The sequence below is a fragment of the Anabrus simplex genome, chromosome 1, assembly GCF_040414725.1.
Source record: "Anabrus simplex isolate iqAnaSimp1 chromosome 1, ASM4041472v1, whole genome shotgun sequence".
Lineage (NCBI taxonomy): Eukaryota > Metazoa > Arthropoda > Insecta > Orthoptera > Tettigoniidae > Anabrus > Anabrus simplex.
Window position 1 is genome coordinate 652443128 of NC_090265.1, and position 19680 is coordinate 652462807.

Below are 19680 nucleotides of genomic sequence, written 5' to 3' on the forward strand. Positions count from 1 at the left end.
CGCCATTCTCGGATGATCTTTTCTAAAATACAGTTGTCTCATTCCTATCCTGATTTCAAAGGCATCATACATCTTTCCTATGAACTTCACTTTGGAGGTGGTGTTAGTAAGGGTTTGTTGGATAATTACTTTTGTAATAATAATAATAATAATAATAATAATAATAATAATAATAATAATAATAATAATAATAATAATAATATTTGTTTTACGTCCCACTAACTACTTTTTAAGGTCTTCGGAGACGCCGAGGTGCCGGAATTAAATCCCGCAGGAGTTCATTTACGTGCCAGTAAATCTACCGACACGAGGCTGTCGTATTTGAGCACCTTCAAATACCACCGGACTGAGCCAGGATCGAACCTGCCAAGTTGGGGTTAGAAGGCCAGCGCCTTAACCATCTGAGCCACTCAGCCTGGCAATTACTTTTGTCTTGTTATCTAAGCCAACCTCTTCAAGGATTTGCAATAGGGTGGTTCGATCAATTGAGTCATACGCTCTCCTAAAATCAACAAAGGTCATCACGGATTCCCCGTTCCTGGGTTTCAGATATGAAAGGATGGACTTCAGATTTATAATCACCGGGCGAGTTGGCCGTGTGCGTAGAGGCGCGCGGCTGTGAGCTTGCATCCGGGAGATAGTAGGTTCGAATCCCACTATCGGCAGCCCTGAAAATGGTTTTCCGTGGTTTCCCATTTTCACACCAGGCAAATGCTGGGGCTGTACCTTAATTAAGGCCACGGCCGCTTCCTTCCAACTCCTAAGCCTTTCCTATCCCATCGTCGCCATAAGACCTATCTGTGTCGGTGCGACGTAAAGCCCCTAGCAAAAAAAAAGATTTATAATCTACTTAGCGCATGATCGTCCCTTTCTGAAACCTCCTTGGTATTCCCCCAGTTGTGATTCGATTTGTTGTTCCGCCCTATTCTGGAGAGCTTTTGACAGGATCTTGTAAATTATTATTATTATTATTATTATTAGATTACCATATAGATACTATATGAGGCTGAATGGTGATCGTGAGCTTCCTAACCGAGTCTGGCATGACATCCACTTTCTTGTATTTGCCACTTCGCTTTCTTCTTTCCTACTCGACTAGGTTCAGTAAGAAAAAAACAATGCCAGATGTGATTTTTAACTGCCAGTACAGTACTACTTGATTTGTGCCCAGTAGATAAAGCATTCATCACGTGTAGTGAGAAGTCCGGAAGTTCAAATCATTGTCCTTTCATCCGACATTCTGTTCTAGTGTTTCTATCTTTAGGCTAGCTTACCAAACAGTCTATCCGCTTAAAGGCATTGGGGTGTCCGCTTGACAGTAGTTACACGAGACGGAGAAATGCGTGCACAGAATTTACTCTGCACGCAGAGGCGTAACGAATATGATTCGGGCTCGCCTACAGGAAACAAAATTGGGCCTCCTCAACTGTTCTTGAACACTTTCTGTTTTAAAGTTACCCACAAATAAAATTTGCGTACGCTTAAGTCAGGAGAATGAGGGGACCGAAGTCCACGGCTAATTATTCGCTCATGGAGCATCTGTTTATAATGCAAGCATTGACTGATGAGCTGCATGGACAGTAGTGTCATCCTGATGGACCTAGGCAAACCGCTTCCTAAGTTAACATTTCAAAAATGTTGTACCATATTTTGCACATAATATTCGGAGTTTTTTTTTTGCTTTACGTCGCACCGACCCAGATAGGTCTTATGGCAACGATGGGATAGGAATGGGAAGGAAGCGGCCGTGGCCTTAATTAAGGTACAGTCCCAGCATTTGCCTGGTGCGAAAGTGGGGAAACCACGGAAAACCATCATCAGGGCTGCCGACAGTGGGATTCGAACCCACTATCTCCCGATTACTGGATACTGGCCGCACTTAACCGACTGCAGCTATCGAGCTCGGTGGAGTTAACTCTACCATTGCAAATCTATACATTCACCGAATGGGATAATGAATTCAATAAGAAGCTAAAAGCCTGCTTTTACAATGTGTAATTTTTTAAAAATTCTTTCTTTCTGGTATTCATCATATTTCCGAATGTACTCATTTGTGTCTTTAAGTTTGTTTGTGTTTTATTTTTTGCTTTGTATTTTCGTGTCATTTCATAGTGCATTTTCATCTCTTTCAACTTGTAAGTGGTATCATACATAATGTTAATGTACATTCTGTTTTATTTTTGTTGATTTTTAAATTTGTTTTCTGTTAAATTTTAGCTTTATAGATATATATTGATAATGAATGTTAGGAAGGTACCTTGGTTTTCAAATAAATAAATAAAGAAATAAAAGAAAGAAAGAAAATAGGGTCAATTATTCTGCGTGCAGTAATCCCACACCAAACACCGACGTCACCATACTGATAGTTCTCAAAAATGACGTTCAGCAACAAGTGTAGGAATGTACCACTCAACAACTCCACTTCTGAACTTATTCATTCCATACGCTTACCGCTAACCATGCTCACTGCGCTGCCTGACAGCGTATTCTATCCGCCCATGCCACTCTGGAAGCAAGTACTGTATCTCCCCAGTCCACCTGTGCGACAGCTCCGGTTAAAGAGCCGGTAACGTTTCACTGCTTCTTCCAATATAAGAAAACAAAGGTCCAATCATACTGCCTTGTGGAACCCCACTCTTAATCATTGCAGGATCAGATAACACTTTCCCCACTCTAATTATCTGACTTTTGTTTTCTAGAAATTAGCCTACCATTCATGTCCACGTTTTGTCTAGTGCAGTAACCCTCATTTCCTTCAGGAGGATCACATGATATGACCCTATCAAATGTCTTGGTCAATATCGATACAGTCCATTTGACCTCCTGAACCTGATCTGCACTTAATATCTCTGTCATGTACTATATGTACTCAACGCGATTTAATAAGCTAAAAATGCATTTATAATAAGGTTTAAAACAGCGATGTAGTGATATATTGAGCAGAGTCGCAGCTCTATCACAGTTGGAATATAGCTTTCAGTAGTTGTTGAGTGGTGAGAAGTGTATTTTAAATCTAAACAATGTAGTCGAATCTGTTATCTGTTTTTCAGAGGACTGGAATAAAATACCGTATAAGTGAAAAATCCACATACGAAACTTCATTGTTAAGGCCTATTATACATGTTGTCTGTGCAGAATAAAAGCGTATGAACAAAAAGGGAAGATAAAAGCATTTGAATGGAGACCGACCGTTTGTTATTCATTGCTTAGTCCGCATAATGAGTTCTTGTCATTGTCAACTTGTACAGTACTTAGTCCTAAACAATTAATTTTCTTTAGAACTTCAGTAGTCGACATGAGAAAGTCACTGACAAAAATCCACAGTTCTAGCCCTTCAGGCAAGCTGCTCAACATTGAAAACATCCAGGAATATGAGCTACGAATTTTAGGAAATAAAAAATATAATAAAGTATGAGAATATATATTTTATTTATTCCTAAAAATTGCAATCCTCTTCTTATTCATCATTATCCGGTCAATTAGATTAGCAGTTTACCTTTCTCTACCACTACGAGCGCTAAGGTGAGCCAATGCATTGTTTCACGTAAACACCACTACGAGCGCTAATGTGAGTCAGTGCATTGTTTCACGTAAGCACCACTACGAGCGCTAATGTAAGTCAATGCTCACTTTCACTTAAATCCTTTTAACTACATTCGGTGAGGACATTTTTCAGAAAATGATAAAAAAATGCATGAGGGTATTGAACCAAGGAGCACATTACAGAAAGAATTATGTAAATAAGTCAAGTTGGCAAGGATTTGAATCAAAAGGAAAACGCGTAAAAATCAAGCGATTTTAGGCTGTTTTTTCGGAACTGCATTTAGGCCAGAAGTGATTTTCGAAATGTATTTCTTCACAATTTGAAACCTTTCCGGGCCGTTAGCCCTTCAGCTTTCGGCACAATTGAGGAAACTGCTTAATTTTACGTACGGGGACCCCTACTTTTTCTGCTAAGAAATGTTTTCATCATTAAACAATTAGAGCTAATAAATTGCAATATAGGAGCGCCACTCCGTATACTGAGGTGGTGGTGGAAGTACAACTGGGCAACTATACTCTATTAACACTAATCAGGGGTGGGGAATAGAAAGGGGGTCAGACACTTCGAAAAGATGTGAGCCAAAGAAAGACAAGACAGATTCCCTAGGCCTCGGAAACCTAATACCATCGGCGACGGAAAAGAGTACAGTTGACCAAGGGAGGTCGGATAGGTTATATGAAAGTGAGGAGTCTAGCGCAAGTAAGTGGAACCAGTGCCAGGACTCAGCTAAGGGCCCCGTGATCGTCAACCACGCTCCCAAGTTAAGAGTCCCCGGTGCCCCTTTTCGTCCCCTCGTGCGACAGGCAGGGAATACCGTGGATATTATTCTACCGCCCCAACCTATATGGGGCATATGCTAAGAGCAGTGCTCCGGTGCACTCCGGCTCCAACACATCACTGGTTTTAATGCGTTCACAAAATATCAATTCTCTCGTCATAATACAGTTCGAGTGCAAGGTGATAGGTCTGCTACGACCTACGAAGTTAGGCTCACTTCCTTTCATGTTTTTCATCTCGAGATTTGTCGAAATTCATTAATCGTTAGTTCCTGGCATTCATCAACCAGTAAGTCCTCGTAGAAAAGCTCATGATTTGTTAAACACAATTTAATTTCTAGAATAAAAAATAAACCGTACTATTTTCTTGATTAATCATTGTATGTATGTTGGGTATTCAGCCCGAAGGCTGGTTTGATCCTCCACAGCTCCACCAAAAGCTATCATAGACAGCGTAGGCGTCACTGAAGAGGCATACTAGGGAAATGAGGAGTGAGGTAGTTTCCTGTTGCTTTCCTCACCGAGCCAGAAGTGGCTATTGCATATCAGTCAGCCAAGCCGAATGAAATGCATGCACCAACCGACCCTATGAACGATATTTGCACACCCTGGCTGCATAAGGAATGGTATTACTAGCATCCTCCATATCTCGGTCACTTTCACATTGTCAAAGCCAAGGATGAGACTGAGACAGGTCATTGAAAGTAACAAATTGCTCTAGCCCATACCAGAAGGCATAGCACACTGTAAACACTGTATCTTGCCAGCAAGGGCTCTAACCATTGTAAACCACAATATTTATTGCGAGTTCAGAACGAAGTGTACCGTTTTCTTAATGTACGAGCCTACACAATGCCAGTCTTATTTGTAAGACTTTTATGTTCCTTTGATTCAGAAGCATAAATATGTACAATATTGTTCTGTATAATGGAACACTTTTTCTGAGACCTCCTTCTGCAGTTCAAAAAGACTAAGGGAATACTTTACTGGGTATAACATGACACGTATCGTGACAATGTATTATAAGATTTACTAATATTGTTTTTCTCTTATTTTCTAGGTAAGTGTTGATGTCGATCCTACATGGCTAGAGAAATCTACTTTCCGTAAGTTTTCTTTAGGCTATTTGTAAAGTTATTTCCTTGAACTACGACACTGCACTCTATTAGTTGATACCAGAATTTTGAGTACAGTTCTTTAAACAAGAATGGTAGAAATGACTTTGAGATGTTCTTCTAACTGCACGTTACAGACCATGTTTCTGTCAGCTTGCATTCCAGACTCGAACCGTATTCTGAATCGCCAAAATGAGGATACCCGCAACGGGATTGATCAACACGCTCTTAGGTCTGTCGAATCCCGAATGAAACATTATTAGTTCAATTTTATGTTGTCAAATTAGTCACTTTACTTGATGAACTTTCACTCTTAACACACTTCATAATTATGTTTCTATATTATTCCGTCTTCATGTGGAGTTCCAGATCGCTGGTCCCTGGGCAACAAGTCATACATTCTGCTTTTCATTGAATTCCCCCGGGACGAAAGCTTGGACGTTTTTACTCGGAGTTTATCCATAAATGTATATTTCCTCTTCGGCACGATGAGAAATCATCTTAAACAAAAAGTAAACAAAACATTATCAAAACGCATTGTTCAGCTATAAAAAATCTTAACTTATAAAATAAAACATTGTTTCTCTGCCGTACAGTTTTAAAATCAACTTATCTAATTAAATAATGTATTGGGTGAGGAATGTGTAATTTAATGAAGATGCAACTGGACGAATGCACTAGGTCGCTCGAGTCTACGCGTGTATCGCACAAAGATAAACTGCTAAATGACAAGAATACGGACATGTCCGTATGGTAACCCTGCTTGAACTCCACTGTCTTGTCAGCAACCCTGAAGATCGTTTTCGTGGTTTCCAATGTTCGTTCACTCCAGGCAAATGCTAGGGATGTACCTAATTAAAAGAACGGTTGCTTCCTTCCCAATCGTAGCTTTCCCCTACACCTTCGTCACCGAAAACCTTCTGTCAGTGTAGCGCGAAACTGCTAGCAAAATACATTATTATTGTCCAACCCCATGGCTGGATGGTCAGCGTTGAGGCCTTCAACTGAGAGTGTCCCGACTTCGATTCCCGGCCGGTCGGGGATTTTAATGGTGTCTTATTAATTCGTCTGGCTCGGAGACTGGGGTTTGCGTTTGCCTCATCATTCTCTCATCATATTCAAACAACGCACCACAGTAGGAACCATCGTAGAAACACGCAATAGTGATTACATCCCGCCATATAGGGTTGGCGTCAGGAAGGATAACTGGTCGGAGAACAGGGCTGAATCCACATGTGTGGGAGAAAGCTGTAGAAGATTTTTTTTTGCTATTTTGTTTTACGTCGCACCGACACAGATAGGTCTTATGGCGACGATGGGAGGGGAAAGGCCTAGGAAGTGGAAGGAAGCGGCCGTGGCCTTAATTAAGGTACAGCCCCGGCATTTGCCTGGTGTGAAAATGGGAAACCACGGAAAACCATCTTCAGGGCTGCCGACGGTGGGGCTCGAACCCACTATCTCCCGATTACTGGATACTGGCCGCACTTAAGCGACTGCAGCTATCGAGCTCGGTAAAGATTATTATTATTATTATTATTATTATTATTATTATTATTATTATTATTATTATTATTATTATTATTATTATTATTATTATTATTATTATTTTATTTGCGAATCGCCCACTTGTGATCACGCTACAATTTCGTTGTTTCTTTGTCTGAAGTTTCCTCTTCCTCCACTACTCCTTCACATGGGCGCTATGCTGTTTCGTCTGTTCATCCGTCCAGTCTCTTCCCGTCTTTGCAGTTCTTTCGACTTGAAACCCTCCCAAATTTTAAATCATGTTACCAAATGCTTTTCTGTCTAACATCTGAACTTCCTAGATGTTGGACTTCTCTAGATCTTTACGAACTTCCTTAATCCATGCCGTCGTTGTCTTCTTGTTCCACAGGTAGTTGAATAACATTTTGGTTAGACTGGTTTTGTCCATTGTGTACAAATGTCCGAGAAATGATAGCCTCCTCTTTTTCATGATCTCTGAAATTTTCTCCACATTTTTGTATACTTCATTGTTATTTCGAAGTTTCCAGCCGGTTTCAGTCTGGATTGGGCCCAAGGCTTTCCGTAGTATTCCTCCTTCTAGGATCTCCAGCTTCTCCAACTAGTAATTCATCGAGAGGCATTCACTGGCAAACAGGCATTCTGTTTTTACTACAGAGTTGCAATGCCTTATTTTGGCATTCCATGAGGTGCATTTCTTGTTGTAGATGTTTTTAGTTAGTCTATAAGCTATATCCATTTTTGAGACACGATCGTCTACAGCAGCTTTCCCTAGTCCGTTCAATTATTATTATTATTATTATTATTATTATTATTATTATTATTATTATTATTATTATTATTATTATTATTATTATTATTATTATTCGACACCGATTACCAACAAGTGATTATCATTTGAATTTTGTAATTTCTACGGGACACGATTTCAAGGAGATTCATTAATCAGGTCTTCATAAAATCCAATTAACACCATATTTCTCTGCTGCATGCTTAGGAAACCGTGATATTAATCGAAAGTTCAGGATACCTTCTTGAAGACAGGGGCCAATGACCTGAAAGTTGGGCCCCTTAAAACATCATCCATTACTTTGTCAGAAGTATTGTCTTAAAAATTTGTATGTAATTGGCACAAATTGTCGGTCGGTTTTATCTTCTTCTTTTTTTTTTCCTAACGAACTATAGTACTTTGAGAGTAGGGTGATACAGATGTATTTGTTCTTGTGTCTTACATTCTTCACACCCAAAATATTATTGTTCGCATGAGCCTCTATCCTTAACGTGATAAATCCGGTCAGTGAATCAATTAGTGTCCTTGTGAATCACTTGATGTTACACCAGACACGCTCGTTGACACTGAATACCCATCACGAATGTTGGCCAGTAGACATTTCTTAGAACTGTCTGGAGAGAGAGTAGGCGGCACTTTGGCACTCACTCACTAGGATAGCTCAGCACTATCAGAAGAATGTGCTCAAGAGCCTTCTTGAGTTGGAAACTTGGTAATGATTTTGTTCAATTGTGTGTTTATGTGTGTTTCCTTACAGCTCTCTGAAGCATTTCTAGAACATTTCTGTTTACACCTGACCTTCAAGCCCATATAGGTCAGTTCATCGATAGTGAAATAACGCAATAGTTTATAAATATTCGCAATAATAGTAATATTGATCCTTATGCTCGTCAGGCACATTGCGCCCGAACACTATGTACATTTCTATTGTATTTTGTTTCAGGATTTATACTTTAAAAATAGACATTTTTGCCAGTTGCTTTACGTCGCACCGACACAGATATGTCTTATGGCGACGATGGGACAGGAAAGTCCTAGGAATGGGAAGGAAGCGGCCGTGGCCTTAATTAAGGTACAGCCCCAGTATTTGCCTGGTGTGAAAATGGGAAACCACGGAAAACCATCTTCAGGGCTGCCGATAGTGAGGTTCGGATCCACTATCTCCCTGATGCGAGCTCACAGCTGTACGCTCCTAACCGCACGGCCAACGCGCCCGGTAGAGTTTCTTATGATAATTGTACCAGGAGGTACACCTCTACGCCGCACGTTTAAATCTTGCGCCAGTAAAACCTCCTCTACAGGAGAAACTCTGAACTTAAAACTGGACTAACTTATAAATTTTCTCTTAGATGGCGCCACTAAAAAATTTTGTTCTGGTGAAGTTTCCTGAACTGTGTACATTTCTACTTGTTTTGTTTCCCGCTTAGCAAGAAGTGTGAACATTCTCTCATAGATGTCTCTGCTAAAAATCTATGATCATGCACCCTGGTGCGAAGTGAAGGAATTTTTTTGAAGAAATGTTGTACTCATAAGTTTTTTTAACTAAATTTCGTTCATTCGTTTGGGGGTTGGCAATATTTATCTTTTCTTTCCACCAGTTTTGAATTTAGCCAATCCCGAAATTCTGTAATATATTTCCCACCAATCATGTATTTCTTCTTCGACTTTGAGTGTACCTTCAAGATTGACCAATAAAGTGAGAGGGTGTGGCTTGATTATTCATGAAAGGTCTCGAACTTTTCCCGAGGGTTTATAAACTGCTGATTTTTACGTCTCGTGGCCACTTGATTAACATCTAACCTAGTGTATGGACATGTAGCAGGAGGCGGGAGGCGCCTCTTTCATCAGCCAGCAGCTCTTCAGTAAGGTAATGGACGTTAACGTCTTTATTTCTTGCTAGCTCAGCAGTTCAACCCGCGGGTAAGGTCCGAATCCTTTACAGTGTAACCTATCTTTCCAACATATAATTTTCTGTCGTTTGATGTAAAAACGTCATAAAATCTGTAACTGTAATTCGGGGATAGAGAGTGATTTACCCTCTCGAGCTCCCCTTCATATTGGTTTGAGGTGACGACGCTTTGATAACTGATTTTCTTCCTTTCCATTATGTCTTAAATTATTCTTGTACGAGTCACCTCCATAGGTTGCAGTGGCGGCTGGTGGTTTAAAAGTTCAGTGGTGCACAATGTTTACCAATGATATAATATGATTACAGGCTAATTTTTATTATTAAAAATAAAACAAACATTTTACACTTCTATTTTCAGGAATATTACTACAACCCATTAACATTTTTTCATTTAAAAACTCTTTAACCATATTGAAATGAAACACTTTGAGGTACCAGCCTAATTCCGGTATTGAAAAAATATCCTTTTGTGATGTAACTGGTTTCGAAATTAAACGTCGCGTGGGCCTACCCATTCGTTTCACCTCGGATTTTTCTTCGGCAGTCCGTTGCGGAAACGGCCTAGACATCAAAGACTGCACCGAATTCACGATCTGGCAAAATACCACTAACTGATAAAAACGCACTATAATAAAACACACATGCTGCCACAATGAAATCAATAAGCTACTTAGCTTGTACGCACATAACAAAGCTCACGACTATACTGAAAGAAATGGCGGGTTTTATTTTCAAATTTCAAATTTAGACCCATTAGCTATATATCCAGCCACGGCCGACTTGATGCGTCGCTCTAGCTAGCTCCTTACGGAGCGCAGCGAGGGATCCAACCACCGAGCACAGAATAATTATGTGCTCGTTGGATCCAATCGGCCGTGATCCAGGATATGAACTTCCATCCAGTGTCGCTAGATGGTACTCCTGTTCTATAACAGAATCTCACATTGAACAGCAACGGTCTCTAGCGACGTTGTAGTAGTTGGTTACGTAGGAGCACGGCCGACTGGATCCCTCGCTGCTCTCAGCTAGAGCGACGCATCAAGTCGGCCGTGGTAGGAGGAGCCAGGTTGATAAACCTCCATTTAAGCAATGTATAAGAAGCCACGCCTATCTTTTCCTCTCCCCGCGCACCCCTCTACCAGCCCAAGGTTTCATCCTATAAAAAAAATACCTCAGGTTGACTTCCCGCTGCAAACTTTTCGGCTCCTGCAGTGAACATGTAAGAGTACCGGCTTGTAAAGTACCCTGTAGTCAATATTTGCTCTTTCAAGTTTTAAAAGGATTGTCTTGTTGAATGAAAATATAGTAGTTGAGTAATCCAAATTATAAAACTTTACCTAAAATAAACATAAACATTGAATGGGGGTAGCGCAAACCTGCAACCTTACGGAGAAACCGCCCCTGATAGGTTGGGATTAGCCCCTGTTTCATTGGCCTTGTGCCTGTTAGGTTTTAAGAAGCTACATAGAGGAGTGCAAGTATCCGCCTCCTTCCTTTTGTTTGGGCCACTTATTTAACGGTTATTTCTTTTACTCTAAGGCCCTGTAGGTTGGGTACGAGATGCCCTTGTTTCAATTTGTAAGCTGGGCCATGGAAGGCCAGGAATTGTAAGATATTTTTGATGTTGCCTTGACTAGGCTTGAAAAACTGAGAACGGGTCTGCTCTTTTCTAGTATTGTAAAAGTGGCTCTAGGAGGCTTGACTTTGTAATTCACGGAGCTAGTGCTCCATGTATTGAGGGGTGTTCTTCCCTTGCATAATATGGTGGTATTTGTAGAAATAACGTCGAAGCTCAGGAATTGTTAAGTGCAGACTTTAAGCACAAGTTCTGTTTATACCATCTTGTCTTAACTAGATTTGACTTTTGCTACTAGTACATGTGATTTTGTTACTTGTTGAATTTTTTTACAAAAAATATAACCTTTGTTAAAATTTTAAATTAATTTTGACTCTGTAGTTAGACCCATTCATCACGGCACCTTCTTTCACCTCTGCTGATCCACCAAACCACGCTAACAATAATATTTACGTAAGCATACATGATAAGTATAGTTTAAAGGGCAGTTATTAAACTAATATAGTTTTCTTCGGCAAATGTAAATTATTTTTGTTTCTGATTTCTAAAGTGTGTCTGTTAGGCTCATTACGCCCGTTGGCGTGGAAATGGAATTCCAATTTGACATCAAGTGGTACGGTTTCTCCTGGCATAAATATTTGGGGATTACGGGAAAACCGTATGTAGGTAGATAACGACGGAGTGGTACGAAACGTCCGGACACCGGGTCACGTAGTTGTCAGCTTACATACGGGTAATAGTGGGTTCGAACACCACTGTCGGCAGCCCTGAAGATGGTTTTCCCTGGTTTCTCATTTTCACACCAGGAAAATGCTGGGGCTGTTCCTTTATTAAGACCACGGCCGTCCGGCCCCGCGGTGTAGGGGGCAACGCGTCCGCCTGTCACCCGGCGGCCCCGGGTTCGATTCCCGGCCGGGTCAGGGGTTTTAATTGTAAATTATTATTATCCCTGGCCTTAATGTCCTTAATGTTCCTTTCCTCACATTCAACACTCTACACTTCCGCAATTCCACTTACACGCAGGTTCCTCTCAAATGGTGAAAGAACTGTAGAGGTCACGCCACGAACAAATATCATTTAAAAAAAAGAAAAAGACCACGGCCACTACCTTCCCAGTCCTAGCTCTTTCCTATTCTTCCATCGCCGAAGACTTTTGATGCGTTAATACGACGTTAAAACCACTAGCAAATAAAGATTGGTACTGATTGTTCTGTACTGGAGTCAACGTTGCCAATCTCCGAAAATTGAAAAAGCGTACAGACATTAAAAATAAACCGTACCATACGGTACTAATATTCACCCAAATACACTAAAATTCAATAAAATGCGTGCAATAATACAAGTTGCAATAATATCAAATAGGCATACTTAACTGAAACGTATTACTAGAAGTAAGAAATGCGACACAAATACCTTGCCTTGTGTTGATGGATCAGGACGCAGCCACTTTCTTCTTCTTTTCCTACCGCGTTTCCCACATCTGTATGATCGCGGGTGCGAACTGCGTTGCACATGTGGATTTGGCCGTTTTACGGTCGGTTGTCCTTCCTGGCGCCAACCCTATATGGAAGAATGAAATCACTATTGCGTTTTTCTGTGATGGTTGGTAGTGTGGCATGTTGTCTGAATGTGAAAAGGATAGGTTTGGGACGGACTCAAACATCCTGTCCCCGAGCCAGAAGAATTAATCAGAAGCGATTCAAATCCCCGACCCGGACGGGAATCGAACCCGGAACCCTCTGAACCGAAGGGCAGTACGCTGACCATTCAGCCAACGAGTCGGATACCGCAGCCAATTTCTATATTGTCTATGCTCTCCCACAACTTCCTGTACTTTTGTTTCCTTCTGGGTGTTTAAACAGAAACTTAATTTTTTGAGTGTCGAAGGACCTGCTTTATTTTTGGAATCAGTTAAAATTCAAGGCTATTTAACATTCAAAATAAACGCCAAAGAAAATAATATATACTTAATTAATGTCTAGTTAGCTAACAAAAAACTGAAACACTACACTGTCACGCAAAAGAATTTGTAAGTACATTACAATATTATTCATAAGTTTGACGAAATCACTCTGAGGCACTGATTGGAATGAACAGTGTGCATATTTCGCGGAATAATGGCAGATGAGTGTTCATGGCAATCTGCGGCCTGGTCATCCCAGCTCTGGAACTTTGGACTATTAGATTGGCACCGCAATCTAACCGCAGCACTGTTCGTTAAAAGTGATAAAACGTGCGGCTTTCCATTTGATTAAGTATTTTATATGATAGCATTGCTTTTAATCGCTGCATTCATACTTACGTTTTTGTAATGACCTATGTTGATTTTAGGTTAGGAAAACCACAAAGTCAGTCTTTCTGAGAATCCCGTAGCGAAGCACGGGTACATCAGCTAGTTATCTATAAGATTTATGACTGTAGACGCTGCACTGTTACACACCACACTTGACACTGGTTAAGAAACGATTGACGGAGTTCGGTGTGGGCTGAGTCAATAGTGCGACTGTGAAGAAATATGACTAAGAGATCCACAGTTGATAAAGTTTGAAGTGGGGTAATTCCGTCCACAGAATGAGAGAAAAATCCCCCGTGTCAGACTATTAGCTCTTCATTGTTTGATCTGAAACCAGCTCAAAGGTGAACCACAACATTCAAAGCCTACATCGAATTAATGTACACAAATCATTGGCAGCTAACAACTGGGGAGCAGATCTTCGTGTATTAATGTGCACTTGCAAATCCATAATTTGTACCAAACTGGATTATGGCTCTATTAGGCCTATATATAATTCAGCTACAGCATCCTCACTGAAAATGCTTGACCCGATTCAAAACACATCTCTCAGGATTGCTTTGGGAGCATTCAAAACTAGCCCGATCTCAAGTTTATTAATAGAAGCTAATGAACCCCCGCTTCGGACTCGCAGAAAACAACTGATTATCAACTACGCAATAAAGATAGCAGCCTCTCCACACTCCAAAGCACATGCTTATGTTTTCCCACGCTATCAGCTTCAACGCCATTTCCCGCAACAAAAGAGACTATACCCTTCCGCATTAGGTTTATGGAATACTTACACAAAATTCATTCTTCAGTTGACCCGATTGCTTCAAGAACTAAAAAATACATCACATTCCCTCCATGGAAAGCTGAACCACCACCAATAATATTAGATTAAAGGAATGCAATAAAGAAACAACCGACAGTTCCGTATTTAAAAATGCTATCTGAAAAGTGTGAAAGTCTGCCCAGACACACTCACATATACATTGATGGCTCTAAAATCGAATATGGTAGCGGCTGTGCTGTCGTCCACCCCGATCACACAATGTAGTATGCACTACCAGCTATATGCTCCATATTCACATGTGAACTGTATGCTATCCTAATAGCTATGGAATCCATAAAGAGTTCCTCAAAACAGAACATTTTTAATCCTTAGTGATTCTTTATCAACAGTAAAACTCATTCAAAATGCATCATCCTCAAGTTCACTACAGTAGTCCAAGACATACTGCAGACTTACAATACTGTACTGTGAAAAATAAAGGACAGCAACCATAACATGGATTCCCTCACATAAAGGATTAAAAGGCAATGAACAAGCTGACATATCAGCTAAAGAAGCAACTCTTCTTCCTCTACATGATACAAACTTTCTAATTCCCCACACAGAGGTTGCTCCTTTTCTTCCTACAAGGACCCGAAAACTTTGGTTAACTGGCTGGACACGGAAACAACCCACAAGACTCTATGATATCAAGCGTGGATCTACAGATGATTTGATGTTTAATTCCTCCAGCGTCGAGAACAAGTGCTCATTACAAGAAAACGTATAGGCCATAGCAAACTGACTCATGCACATAATTATCTTCTCTAAGAAACCTCCACCAGTGTGTGACACCTGTCAAAAAAGAAAATCTGTTGACCTCGTTTTACTAGAATGCCATCTATATGATCAACAAAGACATTTGTGTACCTTAAATCAGAATAATAGTGTATTGACACCTTGAACAAAGATACTGAGTTTAAAAAAATAATTAAGTTTTTAGACAAACAAATCTATTCAGTGACATGTAATCATTATCTGATCAATATGTACTATTGTTATTTTTGCAATAAAATTGTAACTCTATGTAATCAATATAATTATTCCTTTATGTATAATTATGAATGTCGCGATATGACTTTCTAAGTTCAAGAGACTTTTAAAAAAACATTCAAAGCTTCGGATTCCCCTGGAGAAATGGAGGCCACGTCGTAAATGTCCAGGAAATGACGTATATTCAAACAGGAGGAAAAAATTAATTTTGCATATAAAATCTGAACATTTATAATAAGAAGAAATATTTATTTAAAAATTTCGCGGAACCGTATATGCCCTATAACGCGTACGATTTTATATTCGAACCGTACACCGTACGTAGAGGATTGGAAACCGTACGGTTGACAACGCTGACGGGAGTCCATCTAGTCTTTGTGAAGAAGTGTACTGATGTTCTTGAGATGAGGCAGACAGAATTCCAGGCAGACAGTCTGTTCCCATAAGTTGTTGACTGGTGATAACCAGTAGCTGCGATTGGGAATTCAAAGTGCGGGGGCAAAAATGTACAGATAACAAACAGTACCCGGATTATGGGATATAGTGGTCGGATGGTGGGGGGGGGGGGGGGGGGGAGTGGTGTGTGTGCATATACAGAGAGTTCCAAATCTCGACGGCAAACATTTAGGAATGGATTCCTCACATAGAGAGGAGAAAAAAGGTTATGACAACATGGGCCCGGAAACGTATACTTACAGATTTATTCAAACTTTGTGACACAAATTAATTTTAGTTATAATTTACATGTCCTCATGCAATCATCCAATCGTCTCATCAACAGAGTTTTGCCATTAACATCTGGGCAGGCATTGTTGGTGATACCTTTTTGGGACCCTACGTTCTTCCGCATAGGCTTACTGGACAGAACTACACGAATTTCTTGTGTACTACATTGCCTGATTACTTGGAAGACATGCCACTTGCATCCAGTCGACAAATGTTTTTCATGCATGATGGTGCTCCCGCACATTTCAGTCTGCTGCTCGCAGGTACCTGAATACCCATTTTCTTGAACGCTGGATAGGTAGAGGAGGACCGATTGCTTGGCCACCAGCACGCTCTCCTGACTTGAGCCCCCTGGATTTTTACCTGTGGGGACACGTTAAGTCTCTCATGAATGCGACTCGTGTTCCTGATTAAGCAACTTTATGTAAGCGCATTGTGACAACCTCTCAGGCAGTACCCACTATACCAGGCATTTTTGATCGCGTGCGTAACGAGCGGAGGCTTGTATTCAAGCTGAAGGTCGTCACTTTGAACATTTCCTCTGATACATGCTCAAAGTGTTTCAGCTGCCGTTGCACACGTACGGTGTAAATGAACAAAAGTTTGAATAAATCTGTAAGTATACGTCACCGGACCCATGTTGTCATAAACTTTTTTCTTCTCTCTATGTGAGGAATTGTGATAGTACATATATCACACCCTCGCACTATATGTAGAAGTGAGAGATATAATTGTCAGTGTTCGATTTATTGTTATTATTATTATCAGTATTTAATTTGTATATTTTGTCATTTATATTTGTAAGCTGGGAGATATCCACATATGTAGGTATGAGTAATTTGTTTTGTACTGGGAAAACATTGCTGTATTGGACTCTGGTAATTTGTATGACTCATGCTGGCATCCCAGTCTGATGAGTTGAGCTTGTTGTTGTACAAGGAAAGTTCTATGACTCATGTAAAACACCAGAGAGTTTGTTTATGTCTTGGGACCAAGAAGTAGTTCAGGACATGGTCCTGACAAGAGGATCTATCATGATTGGCTGGCAAGGGCCAATCCAGACGTATCATGTGAGAGGAAGGGGAATGCCGAAGTCTTTATATACTTCGACACCACAGCGGAAAGGAACTACTACTAGAACTACAACGGACACTCGGTACAGACAAGAAGGTGTGCTGACGCTGTACGAGAAGGAAGTAGTGCGGACAGACTGTACGGGAAGGAAGTAGTGCTGATACACGGTACTGGAGTGACACGGCTACAATGAACTGGACTTCAAACGTTCGTGGAACGTAGTCTTGTTATGTTCGTGGAAAGTTGCTAATCGACAAATTGTGAAGTGTTTACGCATTAAGTATTGTAGCACTTGTGGCGGCTTGGCATTATATGTTGGTGAAAGCTATCTCAGACTTTCCATAATTTATGTTCAGGATCGACAAGCGTGTGTTACTCAAATGTATATATCTTTACAACAAGTGTTTAAGTCTGTGAACACAGTATTACGTGGTACAGTATCTGTGTGATGTTATAACTGCCGATTATGAGAATCGACAAGTCGTATTGATACAGAGACAGTGAAGGGTATTTATCTACATATATATGTACATTGTTCATCGGACTATCTACAAATGGTAGCTTAGTTCTTGCTTTCGTTTTCCCACTGTTTTCATTATTGTTGTTGTAAATATGGAGTCTTCCAGCAATCTTTTGTGTGTGTATTATATGTATAATTGTGTGTGTTGATGAGGTGCTCATGCACGGATTTTGTTAAGAATATAGTTAGCTATTTTAGAATCAGTGGTGTTATTGATGAACCTAGGTGCAGTTCCTACCTATTTAGTCGTTTTCAGGAGGTTAGGTAAGGCCTGCAGCAGATGTACCAGTACGCAGCATTATGTACACGCCCTGGGATATAAAGAATTATCATGCTCTATAAAAATTCGAGGGATCCATTCTGGTGAACTCCGGCGCCCATACTACGGACATTTCGATTGTGTATTTTTATTCATGATTTTATTTATCAGTAGTCATCAAATTATTACAGAATCCATTCCTAAATTTTTGCCGTCGAGTTTTGGTACACCCTGTATACATGTATATATACATCAAGACTGAAAATATCGCCGCAAAATGGTAAGTTTTTGATGCTCTCTGAGCGAATTTCCACAGAGAGGTAAAGGTTGACATTTTACCAACTTAACTGCGGTAATAATATTTTTTTGAGAATTCGATTCAATACCCCTATACAATCAAACTTTTACCGCTGGCTGAGTGGCTCAAACGGTTGAGGCGCTTGCCTTCTGACCCGAACTTGTCAAGTTCGATCCTAGCTCAGTCCGGAAGTATTTGAAGGTGCTCATATAGGTTATGTCAGCCTCGTGTCGATAGATTGTATGGATTTGATTTAAGGATTTAAGATTTCGTTAAAATCCATTGTAGGCAAAAAATATACATTTCTTAAACCTGTGGTATGTCAGTCAGGATTATTCACTAATTATATGATAAAATATTTACACGTCCATTTGGAATAGAAACCCAAAAATTTATTTTAACTGCAGTAGGTTGTGAAATTCATTCGTATTTCTGCCCTCTGTCCTTAAAACTGGACAATTAACCTATGGGTCAACTTACTATACCTTCGTAAAATACTCCCCTTTGTTGTAAATTAAGGATATTACAGACCTAGGTTCAGTTTATGTGTACAGCTTGAAGAGGTCGGTGACCTTTGCCAGTGATATGCCCCATTCGCGAATTCTTGCCGGGCACTTTTAGTTTTTGTGGAGTAATGTCATGTGTTTTTTTCTTTCCGTAAATGAAGCCTGTTTGCTTTCTTCCCGTTATTGCTAGTTATTAATGGATCTTTGCCAGGTGCGAGTCAGCGGGATTCCCCGAACGCAACATCCGGCTGGCCCCCTGTGAGTGGCCGGATTTAGCCGCCGCCCGTTTGGCACACTAGTGTGATGCACTCGCCGCACGCAAACTCTTTTTCTTTGTTACTATATATAAGTCTCTCTTAGTACGCGTCTGGTCGCCGAATAGCTTTGGAGAAGAGCCAAGAACAAGTAGTCTCCGCATGACTGCAGCACCATCGTATCTCGCAGACTGTTCCTCTGCACGCTTTGCATGGTCTTGCACAACGATGGCCCGGCTCAGATTTTAGTAAAAATAAGCTTTGGGGATACGTAATGGTTTATTACTTAACTACAATCCACGAGACTCCAGTTGTGCGCGAAAAGTTTAGTCACATTGGTGTGACATTTCCTCTTTGATAATCTTACCTGGCTGACTAGGATTCCACTCGGAACCACTTTGATGACAGGCTAGTGACAATATCACCCCTCCCTAGATCTCAGTGCGTAGTTCAGTAGGGGCATTTATTTATCTTAGCAGTGACACGTATTTCTCACAAGTTCGCGTTTTTATCCAAGTGGTCGCGGACGTTGCCAAGCTCGTGATATGAATTCTGTATTCTCATCATGAAGTGTTTGCGTGTTCCGAAAGTTAACCATCATTACTTTAATTTCAAATAGCCATTGACCACGAGATTACACATTTTTGCGTACTACTATTACTACTCCGAATTTACGAGACATTTTCAACGCATGCAAATTTCTTTGCTCATTCTTAGTGGTATACTT